This window comes from Phascolarctos cinereus, unplaced genomic scaffold (genome assembly GCF_003287225.1).
Source record: "Phascolarctos cinereus isolate Bilbo 61053 unplaced genomic scaffold, phaCin_HiC Scaffold_5;HRSCAF=322, whole genome shotgun sequence".
Lineage (NCBI taxonomy): Eukaryota > Metazoa > Chordata > Mammalia > Diprotodontia > Phascolarctidae > Phascolarctos > Phascolarctos cinereus.
Window position 1 is genome coordinate 405,789,523 of NW_027555958.1, and position 26,929 is coordinate 405,816,451.

The 26,929-nt window shown below is 39.4% G+C and overlaps 1 long non-coding RNA gene across 1 annotated transcript in view; it reads left to right on the forward strand.

Moving 5' to 3' along the window:
* Positions 1–26,929, forward strand: part of LOC110206832 (uncharacterized) — a 62,957-nt gene that overhangs the window by 26,090 nt on the left and 9,938 nt on the right. The window lies entirely within an intron of this gene.

Sequence of the window (26,929 nt, forward strand, 5' to 3'; positions counted from 1 at the left end):
GAAAATTAGCCTGTGGTTTCCAAGATGACAGTCAGGCTGTGGGTATGCATCATGTTGCTGGTTCCTCCTCTAAACATAAAGAAATATGGGAGCTGACTATGAAGGACCCAGTTAGTACAGAGAGACAGGATGTCAGGAAGACTCTAGTTCAAATCTGCCCTAAGATACTTACTAGCTGTGTGACCCTGGGCAAGTTACTTAATGTCTGCCTTAATTTCCTCAACTGTAAAATGGGGCTAATAACACCACTTGCTTCCCGGTTGTTGTGAGTGTCAAATGAGATTATATCTGTAAAGTGCTTAGGACAGTGCTTGGCACACAGCAGGCACTGCATAAATGCTTGTTTCCTTCCCTAAACGGATTACTTGTATCAAAATAACATTGTGCCTCATTTCTTGCAATGGCCTCTAGAAAGGTAAGGGAACTTAGAGACAATCTATTTCAACCCTTTCATTTGATAGATGAGGAAACTGAGGCACAGGAAGACAAAATAACTTTCTACACATGTGACAAGTGTCAAAGCCATAGTATGAACTGAGAAGTAATGAAGTACAGAGAATAGAGCACTAGGTTTGGGGTCTGCAGGCCTGGGTTCAAATCCTATCTCTGTCCCATAGTATCCATATGACTTTGGGCAAGGTCACAGGCTTCACCTCTTCCAGTTTCAGTTTCCTCATCATGTAAAATGGGGGAGTTGGACCAGATATCCTCTAAGGCAGGGGGTGCGAACCCTTTATGTGTATCCTGGACCTCTCTGGCAACCTGGTGAAGTCTGTGGAACCCTCCTCAGAATGATCTTTTTAAACAGTTGAAGGAAATGTCAAAGTCCAATTAGAGGTCAGTAAAAATAAAGATGCTATTTTGAAATCATCCAGGTTCACGGACCCCCTGAAAGCCCATGGCCCTCAAGTTAAGAATTCCTTCTCTGAAGACCCTCCTACCTCTAAAACTATCATTCTAAGACTCCAGCTCAGTTCTCATTCCATGCTGCCTTGTGTTCACAGACTCCTCCCCTCACAACTTTCCCTCACTTGGTTTTCCTGATCACTTACTTCTAAGTGCCCGAACTCCTGAAAATCTGCAAGTAGTGAAATACGTCCCTCTTAAGTCTTCTCTCTAGGAAGCCTTCCCTTCCTTCTCACTCCCTGCTTCGCTCCTTCCAAATCTCTTTCTGGAAGTCCTTCCCAGTATGCAGTTTCTTCACATTCTTCCCAGACAAAGCGGCACCCACGACTTCATAACAGACCAAGGTGGGGCCAATTCTGAGAATAATAGGGGCGTGGGTGTGGATGGCCATGGATTTGTGGGCATGTGGAGGAGCCCAGGTGTGTTCTGAATATGTGTATTTATGGATGTTTTTCAGCATTTGTAAATGAAGATACAATCGGTCCTATTCTTCCCCATTCCTCGCCTTGGGTATTGCTTATGCCCATTCTCCCACTCCCTGGCAACATCAGTCTTATTGTACTCCTACTGCTTCCCAGGTACTTAAAATCCTGTTAGGAAAGGAATATAAAACCACAATCTACAGGGTAAATAATGTAAGTTCCATTACATTAAACAAAAACAAAAACCAAAAATAACAAGAGAAAGCTCCCAAGTAAGAACTGGGTCAGCTCTCCAAACTTAGATCCCCAACCTGATTTGGGATCTAATAGAACCCAACAAGCATGTATTATTAAGAACCTGCTAAGTCAAGTCAATTACCAAACATTCATTAAGTACTTACTAGTTGTAAAGCACTGCGGATACAAAGAAAGGCAAAAATGGCCCCTGCCCTCAAGGAGCTTACAGTCCAACGGGGGACATAATATATAAAGTAACTAGGTACGTACAGGGTATACACATAGCGAACAGAAGACACTAGCAGCTGGAGAGATCTCATACAGAAAGGGGCACTTGGACTGAGTCTTGGAGGAAACCAGAGAAACCCAAAGTTGGAGATGAGGATCAGAGCGGTCCAAACATGGGCAGTAGTCAGTGGCAAGGTACAGAGATGGGTGACCTGCAAAGATTGTAGAGGACATGGAGAGAAGGAAGGGAAGCTGGAAAGGCAGGAAGGGGCCAGATTCGGAAGGAATCCAAGCCAAAAAGAAAACTTTCTATTTGATCCCGCAAGTAATAGAGAACCACTGGAACTCATTGGGGTTGGAGAGAGGTGATGTACACTTTAGAAAACGTACATTGGCCACTGAGGGGGATGATGGATTGAAGTGCAGAGACATAAGGTACAGGGAACAGTGAGAAGGCTATTGTAGTAATTCAGTTTAGAAGTGAGAAGGCATGCAAGGCAATGGGGTTAGAATGGGAGATACAAAGACAAAACAAAAAGTAGTCTACATTCTCAAGGAATTTATACTCTAGAAGGGACAGATAGCATGTACACAGGGAATTATACACAAGATAAAAGTAGGAGCATCATAAAAAGCTTCCTGTGGGAGGTGGCACATAAGTTGAGCCTTGAAGGAAGCAAGAGCTTCTCAGAGGTAAGGTGAACAAGGAGAGCATTCCAGGCATGGGAAGGAGTGTTGCCTCTGAGTTTTGTAAAACTTTATGAAGAGAAAAAGTGTTCAGCTTAAAGAGACAGTAATTTGTTGGGATGGGTACAGTTCATAGCCATATTAGGGAAGAAGACTCTCTTCTATCATGTGATGGAGAAATTGCAATATTCTCTGGATTTATAGATTCTATAAGAAAGGCTGGCTTAGTTTTCTATTTGTATTCTCAGTGCTTAGCACAGTGTTTTACACGTAGTAATCACTTAATAAATGCTTCATCCATTCATTCATTCATAGAACAATGCCATTATCCCAGGGAAGTATGGTTTCTGAACTTTATCTTTTAGACTGGATTTTGAACCAGATGAAATAGCAAAAGCCATTGCTGGCTCATGATACAGACATACTAGGGAAAATGAAATTTTCCAAAGCCTATTATTTTAGCAGTTAATGTCTTTCCACTCCGATTGGAAATAGACTATAGCTTAAATTAGTCAGTACGGCTGGGACCCCAGAGCTCTGATAGGTAGACTTCTCTCTTCCCAAAATATCTTAGCATAACACTCTGCTCTGCACATAGTAGGAACCCTATACATGCTTATTGAATGAATGGGGACATTGTACAAGTCTAAAACCTGACAAGTGGAAGAACATCTTTTCAATGATGACAAGTGTGTTAATTATTGTACATTAAAATCAGGCCAGTGACTTTGTAAGAGTTTGGTTGGATGCCAGTACACATAATGGTCCCAATCTAAATTCCAAAGTCACCTTTGTGAGGATTGGGCCTCGTGACCCCTTCTCACCGAGGCTGAAAGATTCCTTTTTGGTCTCTGTCCCAGACACATGGCAGGTCAGTGTCCTCACTGATCTAAGCTTCAGCTCTGGCTTCCTTCTTATGGCTCATTCAAGGTCACTCCTGCTGAGAGTTCTCAGAACTTGTAATCCTCAGGACATCAGAATAGATGTTACTAGCCTGGTTTTAAATTCATATCACCCTGAGTCAACTTTTTTACTCAGATATGTGTCCTTTCCAAAGCTAGTGGTAACACTACCAGCTAAAATATTCCCAGATTCTGATATTTCACAGGTCAAATCATGCCTCAGAAGGGACCTCTGGCAATATGTAATTCAGAAGTTTACATTTGGTGGTTCTTGAATCCCTTGGGAGTTTTGTGATGATGGTCCAAGGATTTGCACCAAAAAATATTTAATGGTGTCTTAAGCAGTAAATAATTGCAAAATATTATAATTAGAATGTTAAATTACTCTGTGAGTTCATAACACATTTTGTTGTTGAAAAAAAAAATGGCAGGAGCCACTGATCTAATTCAACTCATACCTAATAAAATTCCCTTTTGAATCCCCTTGGCAAGTGCACATCCAGCCTCTGCTTGAAGACCTTAGACCCTAGTGAGAGGGATCTCATTACCAGGAAGCCCAGTGCACTTTAGCCCTCAATTCTGGGAAGTTTGTCCTTATGTTGAGCTGAAATCTCCTTCAGCAACCTCCACTGTTTGCTCCTACTTCTTCCCCCTGGGGCTAAACAGGACAAGTCCAGTCCCTCTTCCTCATGACAGCTCTTCAAATATTTGAGCACTGCTATCCTCCTCTCCTTACCCATTGACATCCCAAGCAAATCTTCGCTTCTCTATGTGCTTCTGTTTCCCTGTAACATGATTGATAAAACAGATGTCATCCTTGATCCATGACCCCAACATCACAATGAGTTTCTCCTATATTTAGAAATTTGAGTTGGCAAACCATTTTCTAATTATTTTAGGAATTTGTTATTTATCCCAATGGCCACTGTACTGCTGCTGATCCCCAAACAGTGAGTTGAAGGGCCTGCCTTACAACTATCCATCTAATAATAAGTCTAGAACTAGATGTCCTTGTCTGAAAGCCCTGCATCCTGAGTCCAACCAAAGTATTTCTGCTTGCACACTCTGTTATGTCCAGAAGATGCCAAGGCAGCTAGATGGTGACTTCTAGGAATGCCTTTCTGTGCTGCTAGAATTGAGCCTATTCTTGCTCCTCCTGACCACAGAACTCGGTCCACATCCATCTGTCTGTCGTGAGAACACTCTGCCTGTCACTGGAGCATAAAGACTACACAAAGAGGAGATCGCATTTGTTTCTCTGCTTTTTAGCCAGCAAGATAGCTTCTTACTTGTCCTGAAACAGGATGGACAAATGCTTTGCTATTTGGTCCTGCCCAAAATCATGAATGGAAAGTATTTTCCTGATCCAGGTTCCCGACACTTGGAGTCATATAATAAGTCATATAATAAACCTTATTCTCCACCCCTTCTTCTCTTTCTGTGCTCCCCTCTTACCCAACAAATTCCAGCTTTCCTTTTTCCCATGGATTCTGGTTGGAAAGGTGCCTTCCCCTTCAGCCATTTGGCAGCTCAGAACCAAGCCTCAGAACCAAGCATAAGTTGAATGACCATTTTCCTTGTGTTTTTCCTGAATGGTCCTAGAAGAGGACAGGAGAAAGAGACAACCGTTTTCCCTACAGGTGAGCCAGAGGAATACATACTGTGGGCACAATAATTGCTCCTGATCCCCCATCTGCCATGATGCCAGGGAAATGCAGGGGAAATTTAGATTGGAGTATTTTATGGTCCCATATAACTCTGTTTAGAAGATGTGAGGGAACGAGCATGCAGGATATATTGTAGGTAAAATTCCAGTTTCTATCAGAAATACTGATGATAATGACAATAGTATTTATATAACACTCTGTCTTCTAGGTCCTTGGGTGCAGCCTTTTGACTGAGTCCATGTTTTATGGAACAAATCCTTTTATGAAGACGATTTGTTTTATGAAGTTTGAATCCAGTCAAAGGGCTTTGCTTGAGGATCTAGAGGGCCACATGTGGCCTCAAGGCCACAGGTTCCCCACCCCTGCTCTAAGTTTTGCAAAGTGCTTCTATATATGTTATCTCATTTGACTCTCACTACAATCCTATGAGATAGGTGCTGTTACTATCTCCATTTTACAGATGAGAAAACTGAGGCTGAAAGAAGCTCTCTTGTCCAGTGCCACATAGCTAGTAAGAGTTCTTCACGGTAGGATTGTAACTCAGGTCTTCTGAACTCCAAGTCCAACACTCTAGTTATTGTGCCACAGAACTTCACCTTCACTAAGGCAGGTTTCTCCTCCTTCCCATTATGCTTACAGGCTTCTCTCCCTGACCCACCATTTGCTCTATGCACCCCAAATGTCATCCATTTGTCCAGTGTCTCCTCTGTTATTGTTCAGCCTCCTATGACATCATTGGCTTATGTTGTCATAGTCTCGTTTTGAGTTTTGTATGCTCAGTACCTTGAACAGTGCCTTGTACAGAGTAAGCACTTGACAAATGCTTGTTCAGCTGAGTTGAATCTAACACTCAGTCCAAGCTTTAGAGAGAACATTTCTCTGCTGTTCTGATAATGGTCTCCCTCTGCTTGCACGTTGGGTGCCTTAATTTGCCACTGGGTCATCCTGACTGAACTGTCTCTGGTTTAGCAACCCTGTGGCATTCTAAGAGATGGCTCTTATACTGCTGACATCCATCAGGTCTTGTCTATATCTTTGCTCCATGCATTCCTTTTTTTAAACCTAATCTTAATTTCTTTAGATAAATGGTTTAAAAATTAACAGTAGACAATCAGTAGACAAAATTAAAAGTAGACAATCCTAGAAATAGACTACATCTAACAAAACTTTTTCTTGGGTCTCAGCCCCTAGCTGCCTAACAGCTTCTCCCACTTTACAATTGCTCTCATATTTTGCCTTTTCCTAGATGTATAACTGCTTTGGGCTTGCTTCTCTAGCTGCAACTGGTAGGTTGGGTTTCCATGGGCAGCTATTACTACTCTCAGGGGTCAAAGGTGAAGCCTACCAGTAGTTATACATCTAATAGTAACTAAGAAGTTCCCATTGGTATGATCTCCCTTTCCCAATCAGTAGGTAGACTCAGTTGGTTCTTTAGCAAAGGCACTGGCTAAAAAGGCATAGCAAAAACAATAGCAAGCAGGCCAGGCAGACCAGTCTGCTACTGGGCTGTTACTGTGGGACATGCCAGGCAAGCCACATTCACCCTTACGCAGCTGATGCCTGCACTGGGTTTGGCAGATCACTGGGCCATTGGCTCCTTCTCAGGGCTTGGTCAATCTGCTGGACTTTGTAGGCATTCATGGTCATCTTCGATGGCCTTTGGCAGTCTTTTGCCACCTTTAGCTATTGGCTCATTTGGATGGTCTGCATTCTCTTCATCTGGAGCATCACAGTTTGAATATGTCTGCCCTCTTTCAAGGAAGGCAACAACTGTTGCCCAGGATTGGCAGAAGCCTCTCCTCTGACTCCCTCAGAGCCTTGACTCCAAGGTTTGTCACCTCCAGGCAGGAGATGAGAGAGGTCTAGGCTCTCCTTCCTACTTCAGTGCCAGCTCCTTCAGTCAGAGACTTTACCTAGTTTATGGTGGTTAGCCCAAATTCAATTAGTTATACTTCCCATATTTCTATTGGGATCCTATGCAGGTAAGTGGGCAAAAAGAAAAGTAGGAATGTAGTTTGTGTACTAGAGGCAAGTCCACGGTCTTTGCCAGCTTCTTCGTATACAATGGAGCCATTTAAGCCTCAGTGTTTATTTTTCATATGAAAACCTTCTTCCTTTATGTTTAAATATCTCTGTTTTCTATCCTCTCTCAACCTTTCAACTTAGCTGAAATCTCATTGAGGCACATATCTGGGAAATCTATGAAACTCAAGTTGTTTCAGTACATCCTGTATTTCAGGTTAATATATTTCATTTGTGTCCAGATTTTTTTTTGCTTGCACGAAGACTTTTCCTTCACTTCTTCCAGATTGCGCTTCATTTTAGTATGTTTATATTCTGTATATTTTGTTTTTTTCTTTTGATTCTTTGAAGAAACTTGTCATCACGGACTCCAGTTTTACTTCTCTACTAATTATTTCTGCTGTATGAGTTATAATTGTGGTATTTGTTATCTTTTACCTTTACTTGTGTTCTTTTGCTTCTTTTGAGGTAAAATCATTACTTTGTACCATTCTGAAATACACTGTTGTGCCATACTCTCATGGGACTCCATATTTCATCAAGTATTGGTTTAATTTCTTTTATCTTATAATATTTGTTTAAAGAGCTTTATGATCTCTTTGAGGTTTCGGTACTCATACTCCCTTCTGATTTTATTTTTAAGAATGTTTTTATTTTATTTTTAATTACTTGTAAAAACAATTTTTAGCATTCATTTTAAAATAATTTTTGAGTTCCAAATTACCTCCCTCCCCAAGACCCTCCTTAGAAGGCAAGCACTTTGATATAGATTATATATATGCAGTCATGCAAAATATATTTCCATATAACCTATGTTGCAAAAGAGAACATAGACCCCCGCCACACACACACACACAAGAAAACAAGAAAAATGAAGTAAAGAAGTATGCTTTGATCTGCATTTAGACTCCATCCATTCTTTCACTGGAGGTAGATAGAAGGGTAGCTAGGTGGTGCAGTGGATAGAGCACCAGCCCTGAAGTCAGGACGACCTGAGTTCAAATCCAGCCTCAGACCAAACACTTGACACTTAATAGCTGTGTGACCCTGGGCAAGTCACTTAACCCCAATTGCCTAAAAAAAAATGGAGGTAGATAGCATTTTCCAACATAAGTCTTTTGGAATTATATTGCATCGTTTTGCTGAGGATAGCTGTCATTCACAGTTGACCATCACACAATATTGCTATTATTCTGTACAATAATCTCCTAGATCTGCTCACCTCACTTTGTATCAGTTTATATAAGTGTTTCTAGGTTTTTCTGAAACCATCCTATTTGTTATTTCTTATAGCATGTTAATATTCCATCACAATCATATGCCACAGCTTGTCCAGCCATTCCTTGATTTATGAGCATCCCTTCAATTTCCAATTATTTGTCACCACAAAAAGAGTTGCTGTAAATATTTTTGTACATATAGAACTTTGCTGTCTTTGGGATACAGACCTATTAATGGTATTGCTGAGTCAAAGGGTATAGCCCTTTGGGCATACTTCCTTTTAAATTTAGCATATTATCCACAGTTTTATTTGCTTTGGTTCTACTTCTTTAACTGAATTCTCTTTCTCTTTAAATCTTCAGTGGTTTTAGCCCCTTTTAAAACTTATATTCACCTGTTGTTCATTTTCTGACTCTTCCCCTCTTTGATGCTGGGTACCCTAGGAGTCAAATTAGAAAGGTGCTTTAGTCTTCTCTCTCATTGGGAAATTTGATTTTCACTGGTCTTGGTCCCGGAAATAAGTAGATTCTTGGAGAACATGGTTAATACCAGCTGTTTTCCCATTTTCTTTCTTTTAGGACCTGTGAAACTACTTACACTGAGCCTCTGCCTGGGTTCCTTCCCTACCTCTCATTCTTTCCTTCTCTTTCTGGCCTGAATTGGCTTCTGCTGATTTATTCAGAGCTGGAGGAGAGGAGAGTGAGTATTCTGGGCTGTCTCTGCAGCCTTGAAATTCCTCAACCTATAGCCACCTCAAGCAGAAGGAAGCTTAATGTTCCTTACCCCTCACATGGCCAGGCTCTTGTTGCAGTGGATAAAGGATGAGTAAAGGGTGAATTATACCAGCAACATCTCTGAAAGAAAAAGGGAATCCTTAAGTGGGTAGGTTCTGTTCCCCATTGTAGTGGAGAGGCTGGTGGAAGAGAGGTACTGAGTGAGCATCTTAAGGATTAGTGATCCTCGTATTAATTTATAAGGTTATTATTACTTTGTCAGGCTTCTTGATTTCTTGTCCTATTCATTTAGGAAACTCATTTGTGGGGGAAATCTTTGTATTAAATATTCTGATAAAGGTCTAACATCCAAGATAGGCTATTTAAGGATAGCTGCTAGTGCATAATTTCTATTACTACTGATGCATAATTTTTTCTTTCTCTTTCCTCTCCTTCTCTCCCCCTTTCTCTCTCTGGGGCAATGGGGATTGAAGAAAATAACCAGTCTTCCACCTTGTTGGTACTATGACCTGGAAGCCTTCACTGGGCTTTTCTGTCTGGACCTTTTGGTCCTGTGATAGATAAATCTCTGATAAGTTCCAGACATCCATAGTACACTAGCAGAACACCAAATGGTACCAATACCTTTGAGATAACATGGACATATTAACTTTAAATTATTGTTATTACATATAAGCTAATCCCTTGGCTACTATAATGAGGACTCTCTGACTTCATTCTCTCAGAGTGGGACCAGTTACATCTTCTGCTTAGAAGGGTTCTAACTGGAGCTTGATCTCTTGAGGGGGTTGAGGTGTGCATTGCTAGTTAATGTATCAAATTTTGAAATGGGGTAGGCATGCCCAGTTCTTTGGGTACTCACCAGGAAAAACCATGATGACAGTGGGAAATGAGGCTGCAATTACACTTTTAAAAGGCACAGAGGTCACAGAGGAAAACAGCACAGAAAGTAAAGATAAGTGGTGAAAGAGGGGGAGGGGTTACAGAAGTAGCTGGTATAGGAATGGGGGGTGGTGTGGTGAAGGAAGGCAAGTAATATGGGGAAGAGGATGGGAAGGGAATGAGTCATTGACTCAAGTTTTGAATTGAGAGTACCCAAGTAGCATGAACCCTTAGGAAATGAAAGAGTGTTGTGGGAGGGGAGTCAGGATCTTGAGATCTCATTTTTATAGGTTTTTTTGAGGGAATAAACTATTATCTGTGCCTATAAGCTATTAGGGCTGTTAACATATTCAAATCACCTCAAAGTTGTCAGTAAAACTTTAAAGTTAATATGTCCATGTTACCTCAAAGTTACTGGCATCATTTGGTGTCCTGCTGGTCTTACTGTGGATGTCTGGAACTTATCAGAGATTTTCCTATCACAGAACCAAAAGGTCTAGACAGAAAAGCTTGGATGGCTTCTCCAATTCAGCACATAATCTCAGGATGTGATCTTTGGTTACTATATGATACAATTTGTAAATTAGGCCCCTTTGATCTTTGGAATGGTTTGTACATGACTTCTTTTGCAATCTTACTTCCTTCTCTTGGTACTTTATACTAGTTACTTAAACATACTTACTATACTGATTCAGGAGCAGAAGGAGTGGTCAGGGGAACCAGAACAAGATCCGATTTTAATACAAGGTATCTCTTCTCTACTGCCATTGGCTCAAACTCTCATTCCATATAAGTTTCCACCCTCCTTTTAGCAGCCAGTGACTAACACCTCCAGTTCCATTTATCCATTCGCATCAATTACCTTTTAACAAAGGCTATTTACTTCAAAGTTATAGCTAAAACAGATGTATAAACATTTATCCCACCCAACATTGAGGATGCACCCTCTTTCCTATACCACCTCAGTCTTTGAGGAGAGTAGGTTCAGACTTAACACAATTCCTACAAAGCATTGGTCCCATCAAGTTCATGTCCAAATGTGACTTGAATGTTGGAGGAGTTCTAGTTTCAGTTACAACTGGATTGGGTCCTAATGGTTGGTCCTTATTCCTCAATCCTTGAGGAATCAATGCTGGGCTGACCACAAAACCTAGAGTGTATTTGACTCTTGAACTCTTAGATCGTTCACTTCTTCTTTGACCTTTCAGAAGTCAGAAGATCATGGCCTCCGTATTAATCTTCACCTAAAACTAAAGAACAAATGCTGAGGCACAGAACTGAGTGTCATTCTCAAGGAGTCACCTACTGGTCTCAGACAGAGAAAGGGCCCAAATTCATTTTAGAGCATTATTTCTCACCAGAAATCATCATTAGCAAAGGAGTTAAACCAAGAAAAGTGGTCCAACCAGAGAGAGCAGAGGCTGACTAATGCCCATTTTTTCTTTTTTGAAAATTAAATTAATTTTTTGTTACATTTTAAGTTGCAAGCTGTCACCCTCCTTCCTTCCCCACTCTGACCTAGAGAAGACCACTATTTGATACAAATATATACATATGAACACACACACATGTGTGCACGTATGTCAGTAAAATCACACTATGCATACTTCAATTTATTAGTTCTTTCTCTGGAGATAGATAGCATCCTCCTTTATAGATCCTTTGTAGTTGATTTGAATATTTAAATACTTAGAATAATTTAGTCATTCATGGTTATTTTTCAAACAATATTGTTGTTACTGTACCCAACAGTCTCTAGATTGTGCTCATTTCAGTCCATTATTTCATGCAAGTCTTTCCATGTTTTTCTAATATCAACCTGCTAATCATTTCTTACAACACAATCATATTCCATATATGCAACAACTTGTTTAGCCATTCTGCAAATGATGGGCATTTCCTCAATTTCCAGTTCTTTGCCACCACAAAGAAAGCTGTCTTAAATATTTTAGAACATATAGGCTCTTTTCCTTTTTCCTGATCACCTTGGGAAATAGACCTAATAGTGGTATTTCTGGGTCAAAGGGTATACATAGTTATTAGTAGTATGCATTTTTGAATGTCTCTGAAACCAATCGAAAAGCCTCCTATTCACCCTATGGTTGGCCAGCCAGAACCAGTTATAGGATGTTACTGTATGCTCCATAGTTACTTCCATCAAATATCGTCATAACTCTTCTGGAAGCAGGTTCCCTGTGTGACGATGCATTCTTCCAGTCCCTGATTGCACTGCCATAACAGTAATGAGATCAAAGGACAATATTCCACTTTCTTCTACTGGAATATTATTGGGAGGAGGGGCTTCTTCAGAAAAGTTCAGATGGGCTTAGAGTCAGGCTTTCTGCACTGTGCATATGGTAGCCCTTAGATTTGGGAGGTGGAGTAAGCCACTAGACCATGACAAACTTTTTGTCTCTATGTTACGTGGTGAGAACAAAAACCTCTTAGTTGAAATCACTCCAAGGCGATAGTCCAATTTTCTTTAGGTATCTCCTAATGTCTTTTAGAAAAGGAGTGAGAACACTGGTTTTCCACTTGTCTGTGACACAGTCTGGTACACAGTAATAGTTTAACAAATGCTTGTTTAAGTGAGAAAAGACCATATCCTATCAAGTATAGTCATTTATGCAGTTATCAGTTCTGTTACAACTTTGAACCTGGAAAATGGTGCGTGTGTGTGTGTGTAGGAAAAGAAAAGAATGCAGAAGTATGTTTTCTGCAGAAGGGTTCTGTTTAATTTCTGTGTATGGAAAAGAGATTTCCAAGGAACTTATCACTTGACCCCACAAGAATCTGCTTTGAAACTCCCTTTAACTCCCATTTTTACAATGTTTATAACCCTTCTGAGGAAACCATTGCTGACTATCCCTTGTACTTTTGGACATGGACTCTTGGAAAGTGCACATTGGATATGATTTTTCTACCCCCACTTAACCTCTCTGAGGTTTGCTCAGGTGTGTTAGAGTGTAGAGTGTGGAGCAAAAGCCAGACTTTCAAGTCAGCACTGTATTTCTAGGTTTGTCCTCTTGGAATATCCACGATAAGAAAAAGGAAATTTGGCCTTTCAGTTCAGTTCCAGCATTTTATCAACAGGATAAAGTTTTAAAATATCTCCTGCAGAGAACCTGCCATTTTTATGGTTTTCCAGGGAAAGAATAGAGTCTGCAAGAAGCCCTGAGATAATAAGGCCAAGTACTTTTCTGCTATCTCTATCTGCTTCTTTCTTTCTTCTGTACCTCTCCATTACTTTTTACCTGTGTTGCCTTGGGCAAGTTAAATACTTGTTACTGTGGGCTTCAGTTTCCTAATTATAATATGAGCAGGCCAGACAAGATGACCTCCTCAGTACCTTTCAACTCTGAATCTGTAATCTTACTGTAATTCCTGTAACATTCCTCCTTCTTTCTCACCTTTTCATCTCAAATCGTTGGGGATCCCTAAATAATGATCTACTCAATGAAATAACTAATCCCTCATGTTGCAGCCCAATGCCTTATTCAGTGATCTCAGTGGTGAGATCTAGCTCATGGGCAGTGAACTTGTCCCCGGCTTCGCAGCTTCTGGCCCCAAAGATCAAGGGTTCCTTGGACATAGAACCTTCACTCCAAGATCTGATACTTAGGTTAGGTTAGAGCTGCCAGGAGAGACAATAAGGAATTCTGCCCTGCTTTGACACTGCTGGGAAGTAGCTCTTTGGAAGAATGAACATTTATTTTAGGAACTGTCTTTTAAAGACAGTTTTAAAAAACCACATCAATAATGAGCACTTTCCTGGAACTATTTTTTTTTGTCAAAGCTGTGTGATTCCAGGGGTGTAGGGAACTCCTTGGTAAATGAACTCCCTCTACTAATACAGAGATGGTCAACTGTTCTGCAATTAATTGTCTTAGCTTTAGGGTTTCCTGGGGCATTGAGAAGTCAAGTGACTTGGTCAAGGTCACATAGCTAGTGTATCCTTGAAATGGACCTTGAAAATGCCACTTTAGGAAACTGTTCATTGGATAAAAATCTTCAGATAAAATATTTCTGATAAAGACCTAATATTTAAGATAAAAATAATTAATAACATATATGATCAGGAATCATTCCCCTAATGGATGTGGGGTCAAAACATAAGGTGGAAAATAGTTCTCAAGAGAATTGTAAATGATAAAGTTTGACCCTGAAGAAGAAAGGAGAAAGCATGTCTTCCTTATCTGCAGGAGTGGGGAATATGAGTTTGGAACATTATGTATATTATTATACTTTCACTGTCCACTATGCTTCAACTACTTTCAGCTGCTGCCCTTCCAGCCCCTTTCTCCCATTGGTAAGGTCCTCTTGGAACCTCCATTTTGAGGAAGCACCTAAACCAATCGTTCTTTATTCTCTAGACTTGGTTATCTTCAACTCTGTTTGTCCCTTTTTAGCTCCACTCCCCCCCCCCCGCTTTTTTTGCGTTGTTTTCTCCCAGTAAAATGTAACCTCCTTGAAGGCAGGGGAAATTTTTCTTCTTGCTTGGGTTTGTATCTCTAGAGCTTAGTACACTGCCTGGCACATGGTAAGCACTTAATGAATAGTTGTCAATTTTATTTAACTTTACAGTCAGATACAGTTAATGTGTTGGCTGGTTTTGCTGAACTTCTTTCCCCTCCTTTTTTATTTTTTGTTACAAGGGACAGCTCTGAGAGGAATATTTTTTTTTAAATGAAAGGTGTAAGGAAAAAGATATCAGCAAAGAATGTTCAAAACACCACTTAATGCACTTCATATTTTTTTAATCAGAAATGCGATGTCTTATTTTTCTTTAAAATCATGTTTAATATGCATTTGTTGATGCCTTTTATTTTTAAATCAATAATTTAGCCCCCTTCCAGATTAAATCCTCCATTAACACACATAAAAACAATTTAACAAAAAAAAATGATAGTGACTGTATCTGACAATGGATGCAACATCCTGTCTCAGTAGTCCTCCACCTTACTGACACCTGGAAGGAAGTCTGTTTCATTATCTGATCTCCAGAATCTTTGTTGGTTTTTCACTTACTCAAAACCCTACTTATGTTCACTTTATTTACATTGTTCTAGTCACCTGTATATTGTTTTCTTGGTTCCATTTATTCTGTTCTGCATCAGTTCATACCAACCTTTTGACGTTTCTCTGAATTCCACATGCCATTTCTTACTGTGTAACACTATTCTAGTATATTTATATATTACTGTTTTTTCAACCAATTCACAATTAATGAGCACCATTTTGTATTTAATTCTCTGCCAATTCACTAAGAAAGCAATGTTTAATGAATATTCATTTATTGATTTATTTATCCACCAAATATTTAATATTCTCCTGTGTGCCCAATATTGTGCTATTTTGTTTGAGCCATGAAAATATTATTCTTGAGAAGCCAACAATCTAGTTGGATTAAGAAGATTTATAATGAAAACAAAACATGACATATTGCTAAAGAATGGTATTGATTATAATTTTTAAAAATTAATAACAAATAAAAAAGGATGGATCACATTTTAAAAAAACAATTCAGTCCCATGTTTTCATTTGGGCAGAGGACTCCCAGTGCATACATTCCCTCCATAGATACATGGGGGCAACTCATCTATAACTTATAATTTTTACAGAGTGGCCTAGGACAATGAGAAGTGAAGAGATTTGGCCATGGTCAAGAGCCTATATGTGTCAGAGGTGGGATTTGAACCCAGGTCCTTCCAACTCCAAGACTGGCCCTCTATTCACTAAGCCTTCCTGTTTCTCACATGCTGTACTAATAGTATTAAAAGCTAATACTTATGCATTGCTTTAATTTTTGCTAAATGCTTTGCATACATTATCTTACTTGATCCTTACAATAACCTTGAGCTAAAAGATATTATTATCTTCATTTTACAGATCAGGAAAATAAGCCTCAGAGAAGTTAAGTGACCTGCCCATCATCACATAGCTAGTAGTGTTAGAGGTAGGATTGAAACCCAGATCTCTCTTGACTCAAAGTATTCATCTTCCTTTAATACCTGTGAGACTTACATTGGACATGATTTTCATTTGTGTGAGAGGTTACTAGAGTAGGCAAAGCACCTGGCTTGGCTTCAAGAGTTCAATCCTACTCATTAGGGTTATGAATCTCTCTGTGCTTCTGTTTCTTTATCTGCAAAATGGGAGTTAGGGCACTGGTACCACCTGCCTCACACAACTGCTATGAGGAAAGTACCTTGTAAACCTGTACAAATGGGGTCTTTTAAAAGATACATTTAGCACCTTTCTTTAGGGAATGTGATGGATATAAATCAGAGATGTTATCATAACTGCTGCCATTATTGTAGTTATTCTATCTATTACTCTTTATTATATATAATATGTTATATATTATTATGCAACTGAAGGAACCAGTAATAATAATAGGGGCAGCTAGGTGGCGCAATGGAGAGTGTGCAGGACCTGGAGTCAGGAGGACCTGAGTTCAAATCTAGCCTCAGATACTTCCTACCTGTGTGACTCTGGGCAAGTCACTTAACCCTATTTACCTCAGTTTCCTCATCTATAAAATGAGCCGGAGAAGAAAACAGCAAACTGCTGCAGTATTTTTGCCAAGAAAATCCCAAATGGGGCCATAAAGAGTCAGACAGCACTGAAACAAATGAACTACAATAAGCATTCACACAGTGCTTCAAGATTTGCAAAGCACTTTACAAATATTATCTAATTTTGTCCTTAAAACATTGCTGGGAAGTATATGTTATTATTAGCCCAATTTTACAACTGAAGGAACTAAGATTGATAAAAGTTAAATGACTTATCCAGGGTCACACGGCTAATAAGTATCTGGGGTTTGTCGAGTCTTCCTAATGATAGGGCCGGTCTCTAAGTACTGTGCCACCTCGCTGCCTATAAGAAGTGGAATATTACCCAAGGTTACAGAGTTATTCAGGGGGAACACAAAGATTCCCCTGACTCCTGAGCCCACAGATGCTTTATTTCAATGAAGCCCACTTGACTGGGAATCTACCCAGTTGTGCCACTCTCATGTGTTTACTCAGTGTAGGCCACATACCACAGTCAGCCAAGAATCTTTTAATCACCTGTTGTTCTTTCCTCATTTGAGCCTAGCACTACTTGGAAAGAGAAGGAAAGTGAGGCAAGCAAGCACAAGATATGAACCTGTTAGCTTATATTAATCTCCTAGTTATCTATAACATTTTTCACTCTCTTAGTGATACATATCTAGTTATATCCACCACTTCTCCCATTGTTTCTGCCTCCTAAACCTTTTGCCTCCTTTGATCATGTAAACCCAGTTTGCATATGGTTGAATGGTTTCTGGATCAGAAAGCTCTCTCTTCCATAACTCATCCAGTCCATTAAATCTGTAGCCTGGGTCCAGGGATGTCACCAAGCTCCAACTGAAATTTTGTCTGTTACCTTTCCTTCTTCTTGGGAGACCTATCCTTCCAGTATTGCCCATGTGCACTTCTACCTTTGGTCCAGCTGAAATCTTCATCTCTGACCATATTTTTTTTTTTTGTCCTTTTATCTTGATGCTGGCAGGAGTTTCAACAACTCTCCAGTTTCCACGACAGGCAGAATGTCATTTGCTTGATGTCTTGCCTAGAGTGAGGAGGGCAGTTGCCTCTCAAAGCTTTCCTTCCCTAGCCTCCTTTGCAGACTATAAGGAACCTAATTCTTCTCCATCCCACAGAACTAGATCTCTTTTAAATGAAGACTTTCCTTTGTAGCAGAAAGAAGGATTTTGTCATTGGACTAAAAGCCCTTAACCTCCTTGGTGATATTGACAAAGAAACTTTTGAATATTTTTGTTTGTTGCTGGCTTGGAAGTCTTGCCCTTTCATCTCTATCCACAGAAAGTCCATTTTTAAAAGACTGATGAGCTGGTGGAAGGTCTTGATTTGATATTTTCTTAGTCTGCAGAATCATACTTAAATGTTTATAATTGCAGTGGGGTTAAACAGGCCTTTGTAGAATGTTGTTTCAATGAAAAGATGTGTTTCAAGTTCCAAACAATAAGCTTAGAAAATAAATTTGAAGGGGGTGGGCTAGATGATCTCCTAGGTCCCTTTGACCTCTCACTTTCTGAAATCAAAAAGGCAAAACTTTAGGCTTAATGTAAGGAAAAACTTCCTAATATTTAGACATGTCTGTAGGTGGTTCCCTACTCCATACAAACAAATCCAAGCCTCTCTCATCCTTAAAAAAACAAAAAACAAAACACTATATTCAACCACTAATATTAATATCCTATATCTCTCCTCTTCTGCCAATTCTTTGAAAAAGTCAAAAAGTCACCTGGCACCCCCACTTCCTTTCCTTCATCAGAATCTGGCTTCTGATGTCATCAATTCAACCAAAACTGAACTCTCCAAAGTTACCAATGATCTCTCCAAAGGCCTTTTATTAATCCTCATCCTTCTTGACCTCTCTGAAGCCTTTGGTACTGTTGAACACTCTCTTCTCCTTGACACCCTTTTCTTTTTAGGTTTCCATAACACTGCTCTATCCTGTTTCTTCTCCTACCTCTCTGACATCTCCTTCTCAGTCTCCTTTTCTGGATCTTCATTCGAGTTGTGTCCAATAACTGCAGTCATTCCACAGGCTCTCTTCTTTTCTCTATTCCTGTCCTGGGCTCTCTTCTCTTCTTCCTCTATACTACTTTACTTAGTGATCTCACCAGCTCCCATGTATTCAATTTTCATCTCTGTGCCGATGATTCTCAAACCTATTTATCCAGTCCAAACCTCCTTGCTAACCTCAAGTCTCACATCTCCAATTGTGTATTAGACATCTTGAAATAGATGTACGGCAGGCATTTAAGCTCAACATGTCAAAAAATGAACTCATTATCTTTTTCTTAAAACCTTTCTCTCCTCATAATTTTCTTATTATTGTGCAGGGCACTAACACATTCCCAGTCATCCAGGCTCACAATTTGGGTGTCATACTAGACTCTTCACTCTCTCATACTCTCCATATTCAATATGTTGCCAAGGCATGATGATTTTACTTTTAAATCATCTCTCCTTTGACAGTGCCCCCACCCTGGTGTGGGCCCTCTTCACCTCAAGCCTAGACTATTGCCATAGCCTACAGGTGGGTCTATCTCCTTGCCCACTCTCTTCCTGCTCCATGAAGCTATCAAATCAATCTTCCTAAAGAGCAGATTTGACCATGGCATCACCCCACTCAATAAACTATAGTGGTTCCCTATCATCTCCTGGATCAATATAAAATTCTTTGATTAGTATTCAAAGCCCTTCATAACTGCCCTCAACCCCCCACTTTTCTAGCCTCTTTATACCTTACTCACCCCCACATACTATGCAATCCTGTGAGACCTGCTCTCTTGCTGTTCTTCATGCAAAATATCGTATCTTCCAAATGCAGGCCTTTTTGCTGTCTGGCCTCCATGCCGGGAGGCTTTCTCCCCTCATCTCTGTCTCCTGGCTTTCCTGGGTTCTTTCAACAACGAGATAAAATATTACCTTGTGGAAAAAGCTTTTTTTGATCCCTTTTATGCTAGTGCCTTCCTGCTATTGATTAGCTCTAATTTATTTTGCATATGTCTTGTTTGCGCATTGTTGTCTGCATATTGTCTTCCCCATTACATGGAGAGCTCCTTGAGAGCAGGATGTGTCCTCTGCCTTTCCTTGTATCCCCAGTGTACAGTGCACATGGTAAGAGCTTAAAACATATTTTATTGACTGCCTGACTATAGTATCAAAGTAAGGAAAGGAAGAAATAGTGGTTCTTCTGCTGTTATTTTGGTGTTTCACAGCAGAAAGCACATGAAATCTGGTGACAAATCCTAGGTGATCAAAGTATCCATGAGTCACTCATTCAGGAGTGTGCTGGTAAATTTTTAACAACCAGTTCTCCAAAGATGCAAGATATGCTTTTAAGTTTAGTTTGCACTATTTGCATTTTCTTCATCACTTTCTTAAGTCTCAGACAATCAACTGGAGAATAAATCAAACCCTGATTTGTAGCATTTACAGATTTCAGAGGTGCAAACGCTCACACTGAATATTTAACCATCAGTTCTCAATTGGCAATAGCAGTCATTCGCTCATAACTATGCAGGCACCCTTGCCATTTGATATAGCCTTTAATAGCAAAGTAAAAGGAGGAAGTTAGGGCCATCTAAGAGGTCAAATCTGTCCTTAGTCTAGCACCATGGACAGTAACTCACCATTTTGTGACAAACAGGTTTCGTCCCCAGGAAGAGTTGAAAGAGGTAGAGGAAAGAGCAGTATTTTCTCTTGTTAACTGGATTATAAAAATGGGTAGCAACTGTGTTGACCTTAAAATGGAAAGATCTTGTTTGAAAAAGAGGACCAAATTTATAATTGGAAATGAGCAGGATGATTTCAGAAAAACCTAGGAAGATTTGCATGAACTGATGCAAAATGAAGTTAGCAGAACCAAAAGAACATTGTACACAGTAACCTCAATATCGTATGATGAACAACTGTAAATGACTTAGCTATTCTCAGCAATACAATGATCCAAGACATTCTCAAAGGACTCATAATGAAAAATGCTATTCTTCTCCAGAGAAAGAAATGACAGAGCCTGAATGCAGACCAAAGTATACTATCTTTCTTTCTCTTTCCTTCCTTCCTTCCTTCCTTCCTTCCTTCCTTCCTTCCTTCCTTCCTTCCTTCCTTCCTTCCTTCCTTCCTTCCTTCCTTCCTTCCTTCTTTTCTTTTTTTGAGTTTTCTTCCACAAAAGGGCTAATATGGAAATGTTTTGCATGATTGCACATGTATAACCTTTATCACATTACTTACTGTCTCAGGGAGGGGAAGGGGATAGAGGGACAGAGAGAATTTGGAACTCAACATTAAAATAAAAACAACGAATGTTAAAACTGTTTTTACATACAATTGGGGAAAAACAAAATATTATTATAATGTGAAAAACAAAGAAAAATATGAGCAAGGAACATGGAATACAGAATCACAGAACTGTAGAATCTTAGTGATCATTTGCTTCAATCCCCTTATTTTGGACATTTGAGGAAACCAAGGCCTTCACTGTAGAGGTGAATTGAATTGGTTAAGGTACTCATTTTGATAATGGTCTTTGAGTAAAAGGATCTGGGATGAGACTTGTTAATTGTTTGACCCTGAAAAAGTCACTTCACTTCTCTAAGAATTAGTTTTCTTATCTACAAAATAGGGGTAATAATTCTGGTGATAATTTTATTAATTATTATTCATAATAATTCTGATAATAATTACTTCACAATTTGTTGTAATGAATATGCTTTGCAAACCTTAAAACATTCCATAAATATGAGTGGCTATTGTTGATATTAGTAACATTAATAATGATGCAATTGGTAGATACTTCAACTGATCAACATACAAAGGTGGAAATCAAATGAAGATAATATTTGTAAAGCACTTAGCACAGTGCCTGGCACACAGTAGGCATTCCATAAAGGCTTATTATTATTATTGTTATTAACAAACATTTATTAATTTCCTACTATATGTCAGGCACTATGCTAAGTGCTTTACAAATATAGCATCTTCTTGAAGTCCTACATCACTCAGTTTACTCTCTCCTTGTTGCTGTCTAGCTTATCACTATCTTTCCTTCCTAATATGTGGTGAACAAAATGAAAATCAATGACGAACGCAGAGTACAATGGGATCCCCATCTCTTATGTCTTGGACATCTCTCATAACACAGCCCAAGAGAGTTTTAGGGTTTTTTTTGGGGGGGGGAGGTTGAGGAGGCCTACAGTGGCATACTTTTGGTTCATATTCAGCTAACATACTACTAAATACTCCAGATTCCCCCCACCCACCCCATGAACGATTGTCTAACTAGGCCCCTCTCATTTTATATTTGTGAAGTTTTCAAACCCAAGCGTAAGACTATATTTATCACTATTAAATTTCATCCTATTAGATCCTGTCTACAGCCATCATCCTAAGATGTCAAGATATTTTGGATCCCGATTTTGTCATCCAATACATCAGTGTGTTAGGGTGTAGCAGAGTGCTTTAGAAGGCTTGATCTGAGGTCTGAAGACCTGGATTTGAATCTGAGCTCTGCCACTTCTTATGCAATCTTGGGCAATCCATTTTTAATTTCTCTGGGCCTCAGTTTCCTCATCTATAAAATGAGGGGGGGTGATCTACATTATCTACAGCATCCTTTAAATCCCAAAAGCTATGATCTTGTAAAGATGGATGAGGCACTAAACTTGGAATTAGGAGGATTGGGTTCAGGTCATCCTGTAAACATGGACTACTTGTGTGACCAACAGCAGGTCATCTAACCTCTCCGAGCCTCAGTTTCTTCATCTACAAAGTGTAGATAATAATATTTAGTACTTACCTAACAGTGCTGTTATGAGACTCAAATAAGAAGTTTCCTTATCAATAAAATGGGAATATCTTCCCCACCTACTTCATAAGGTTATTGTTAGGAACAAATAGAACCAGAAAGACAACGTAATTGAAAATACTTTAAATACTGCAGGGTGCTACAAATAAAAGTTGTTATTATAAGAATGAATATCATAGTTCTCTAGCAAGGTTTTTTTTTTTAAGAGAAAGAAAAGGTGGGAGAGGAGGAAAGGAAGAGATAGGAAGAGATAGACAAGCTCAGCAAATCGGCTTAATTGCTTAACTTCCCAGCCCCCTTCCTTACTTCAAGTGTTGTCCCTCTAACACTGTTCTCCTGCAAAAATGTTGTTGCCATAGCAACTGCAATTCAAGGTCACATATGTGAACAAAAAGAGGGGATATGTGCACACCCACCTGATCTTTATTACCTACTTTTTATGAAGTTACCTTTGCTGATGCCTGAAACAGAGACATTACCAACACAAAATGCCAATTAATGGAGAATATTTGTCTGTTTTAAGAAACACAGGAGGAAAACATTGTTGTGTAAAGGCTCACGTTCCAGGGTTTTGCCATAAGTCTTATTAAATTTCATAATCACCAGTTGAATGCTTATTAAGGATAAATATGCTTTCATGCCACATACAATCACAAAAATAAGAGGTCATCAGGTGTATTGTTCATTGAAATTGAGAATTATTGGTGATTCCTTGGTCATAACCTGGACACAGCAGGAAGCTGGCAGAGGTATCCCACCCACCTGCTCTGTCTAGCACAGACTTGTTATGTCTCGCACAGATTTGGCTGGATTTTAGTTTTCATTGTATCCAACTCCACCTCCAATATCTTGAGCTTCTTGTCCTTATCTGTTCTACCTGTTTAGAAAAATTATGACCTATCTAGGGTCAGCAAAGAATTTGGAAAAACAAAAACAAACCATCTACAGATTTATGGATTGCTAGATATGGAATCAATCAATTGACAAGCATTTAAATACCTACTATGGGCTAGTCAGTATATTCGTTGGGATATAAGTTCAAAGAATGAAACAATCCTTCTCAAGGGAGAGACAACAAATACATATACAAATACATACAGAGTAAATATAGAGTGAATTAACAGAAGCAAATACAAGGCAGTTAAACACAAGGGAGTTTTGGAGAGTGGACACAATGGAAAGAACCTTGGATACAACCAGTCCACCTCCCCATTTTAATGAAAACAATAGATTGGAAGTTCCTGAAGATCAAGGTTTTAAAGGTTGGTGATGGCCTCAACAGCAACTGAAAGTTTGGAAGGATGGATTTTGGAGAAAAGATGAGCTCATCTTGTGCCTGTTGAATTTGAAGTGACTATATGACTGGTTTGAAATGTTCAACCAGTAGTACATGATGCTGAATTTTCAGGTTCAGGAAGAGAGCTAATGACTGGATATATAGAGTTTGGAATCAGGTGCAAAGAGATGAAAACTGAGGCCATGGAAACTAATCAAATCACTAATGGAGAGTCTGGAGATAAAGAGGGCCTATGACAGAGCCTTTATACACATGCATAGTTAGCAGGCATGACAAGAATGAAGAACCAGGAAAGTAGACGAGGAGTCATCAGGCAACATAGGACAACCAAGAGAGAAGAGTGCCATGGAGACCTAGAGAAGAGTATTAATGAGAAGCTGTGTCAAATGGTTGGGAGAGACTGAGAAAAGGCCATTAAATGAGGCGATTAAGAGAGAATTCATAACTTCAGAGAGAGCAATTTCAGTTCGGTGATAAGGTCAGAAGCCAGATGCAGAGTTTAGAAGAGAGTAAGAGGAAAGGAATCAGGACAGCCTGAATACTGTGCTAGAGATAATCTAAGGTTTCCTAAACAATGAAACCACTTGAACAATCTCTTTCTAAAGAGGTTGACAGGGTATTCTTTGTTGATGACCTAAGAAATGCCTTCCAAGACAGGTAAGGCTTCTAACCAGAATTTCCTTGTACAGCTTGAAATGAATGCTTTCATTTCCTTCAACTAATGTATAGGGATAGGTGAAGACAAACATCATGGTTTAGCAGAAAAACAAATTTGAAGTTAGAAGGCTTCATTTTAAATCCTGGCTCTGCCACCTACAACCTGTGAGACATTGGGCAAGTCACTTAGCCTTCTTGGGACTCAGTTTCCCCATCTGTAAAATGAAAGTGGGCTGGATTGGGTGACTCTGTCTCTAAACCTTTGATCCTATAATTGGTTGCTAGAGACTCTCAGCATAGTGGAGAGAGGCTGGAGACAGAGGCAGCTGCAACCTTTATAAAAGGGAGGGGCCTTTTTTTCCTTCACCCTCTGTGTTTGATTCCCCCAGTTGCAATAGATATCTGAATAATAGACTGGGATGTAGGATCTGATTGGCTATGAAGGTTGTGTGAAAGAGTTTTGAGCAGTGGATTAGTGGTGCCATCAGAAAAAGGGTAGGTGGAAAGAGGAATAGATTTAGGGGGAAAGAGTTAAGTTTTGGATAGGTTGAGTTTAAAGTGTTGCTTTGGATATTTGAAAGGCATTTGAAGATGGGGCGTTGAAGCTCAGGGAAGATACTGGTGCTGGATCAGACTTAGGAATAAATTACCTAGCAGTCTTTATTGTAGCAAAATGAGTAAATGAAATCACTAAGGCAGAAAATGTTGAGAGAAGAGGGCTAGAAACAATATCTTTGGTGGTGAGGGGGCACTCATAATTACAGGATGGAAGAAGGATTATAATTCCATGAAGAAGATAGAAGAAATCAAATGGTAGGAAGAGAATCAAGAAAGACACTTCAGTGTCTCCATCAACCCAAATTCTTCCAGGTCTAATTCAATTCCCATCTCCTTTCTGAAGCCTACCTGACCATTTCTAATCCAGCTACCTTGTCCTCCTATGAAGTGATAGTAATTATTTCTATATGACTCTATTGGCACTTGTTATATTAAGACAGTTTTAGCTTTGGAAGCTTTCTAATTAATACCTAATCTTTGCTTCTTAATGTCTTCATTTATTTATAGATTTCTAAATTTACACATCAAGCCCTCATTTTTCTCATGAATTTCATTCCTGCTTGGCCATGGATATCTCCACCTGGATGTTCCTTAGATATCTTCAACCTAACGTATCCAAAAAAGAACTCAGAATTTTTCCATGCAAACTCCTCCTTCCAAACTTCCCTATTTCCATTGAGGGTACCAGTCAATTTTTTTCCCAATTTTATCAATTATTCCCCTATATTCTCTCATCTCTGTGCCTTTGTATAAATGATCTGAATCTAGAGTTTGCAGAATCACTAAATTTCTGGGTTAGAAGGGAACTCAATAGCCATTTAGTCCAACTACCAGTTAAACAAGAATCCCTCCCATATCATATTCAGCTGCTCCAGCCTTTGCTTCCAGTCAAGGGGAACCTACCACTTTCCAGGGCAGCCATTCTACTTTGCACAGCTCTAGTTGGTAGGAAGTGTTTTCTGACATCAAGCCCAAATTTGCCTCTCCCCCTTTAAGTTGCCTTACACCAATGAAACTCATGGTTGAAGGTCTATCAATTGATTCTAGTTCTGTACACAGAGACAAAGAAGATTGAGTCTAGACATGCTTTCAAAATAGCTGAAGCTGCAATACTCCTTTTCAAGTCTTCTATTCTTCAGGCTAACCACCTCCCATTCCTTCAACTGATCTTCATTATTGCACATACTCAAGGCCTTACCCTGCCCCAATGGTTTTCCTCCGAATATGTTCCTGTTTTTTTTTTTAAAAATCCTTCCTAGAGTATGGTGCCATAGGCTCAACACAATATTTCAGATATAGTTTGATTAGTGTATATTATAGTGAGGCCAATACCTCCCCACTTCTGGAGACCATGCCTAAATTAGAGTGATATTTGGGCTATAAATAACTAATTGGATGTTGAATAACTTTGCTAGGAACCAACTCCCAATTATAATATTGCCCCATAGGAAAATACTACCCATGTTAGGATGCAGGTCCCAATAACGCATTATGGTGAAAAGGAGGTGAGGATGGGGGAACTGACTTATGACATCTCTTTTTTTTTCCCAGTGGAATGGATGATTCTTGAGGGAAGAGCTTGTTTCATTTTTGTCTTTATATATCCAGGATGTAGCATAATGTATATTTTAAGTGAATCAAATTTTATCTACATTCTTCACTTTTTGGAGAAAATATTTTGAACCAGATAGATTTTCATAAAATCAAAGACTGTTAGAGCTGGAAGGGGCCTTATGCAGCACCTGGTCCAAATTATATCCCTGCCTTTTTAAAACCTTTTTTTTTTTATAAATAGGGAAACTGAGGCCCAGAGAGGTGACATAATTTGGTCAAGATCACAAAGTTTGTAAATGACAGTCAGCACTCAGATGCAGGTACTTTGACTCCAAGCCCAATGCTTCACATCAATACTTCAGGATCATGTATAAGAGGGTGCTTCTCCCCAAGAAAATTCTTGTTGAGAAAAACATTGCTGCTTTTGGAGCACAATTGACTTTATACTCACTATGGTTAATGGACAAACATTTTATCTCCCACATCCTTGATTTAACAGGGAGATGCACCTTACCTCACTGAGGTGGGTCTTCAATACCCATCTGAGATCACTGCTAACAGGCAGCTAAACAGATGGAGTACT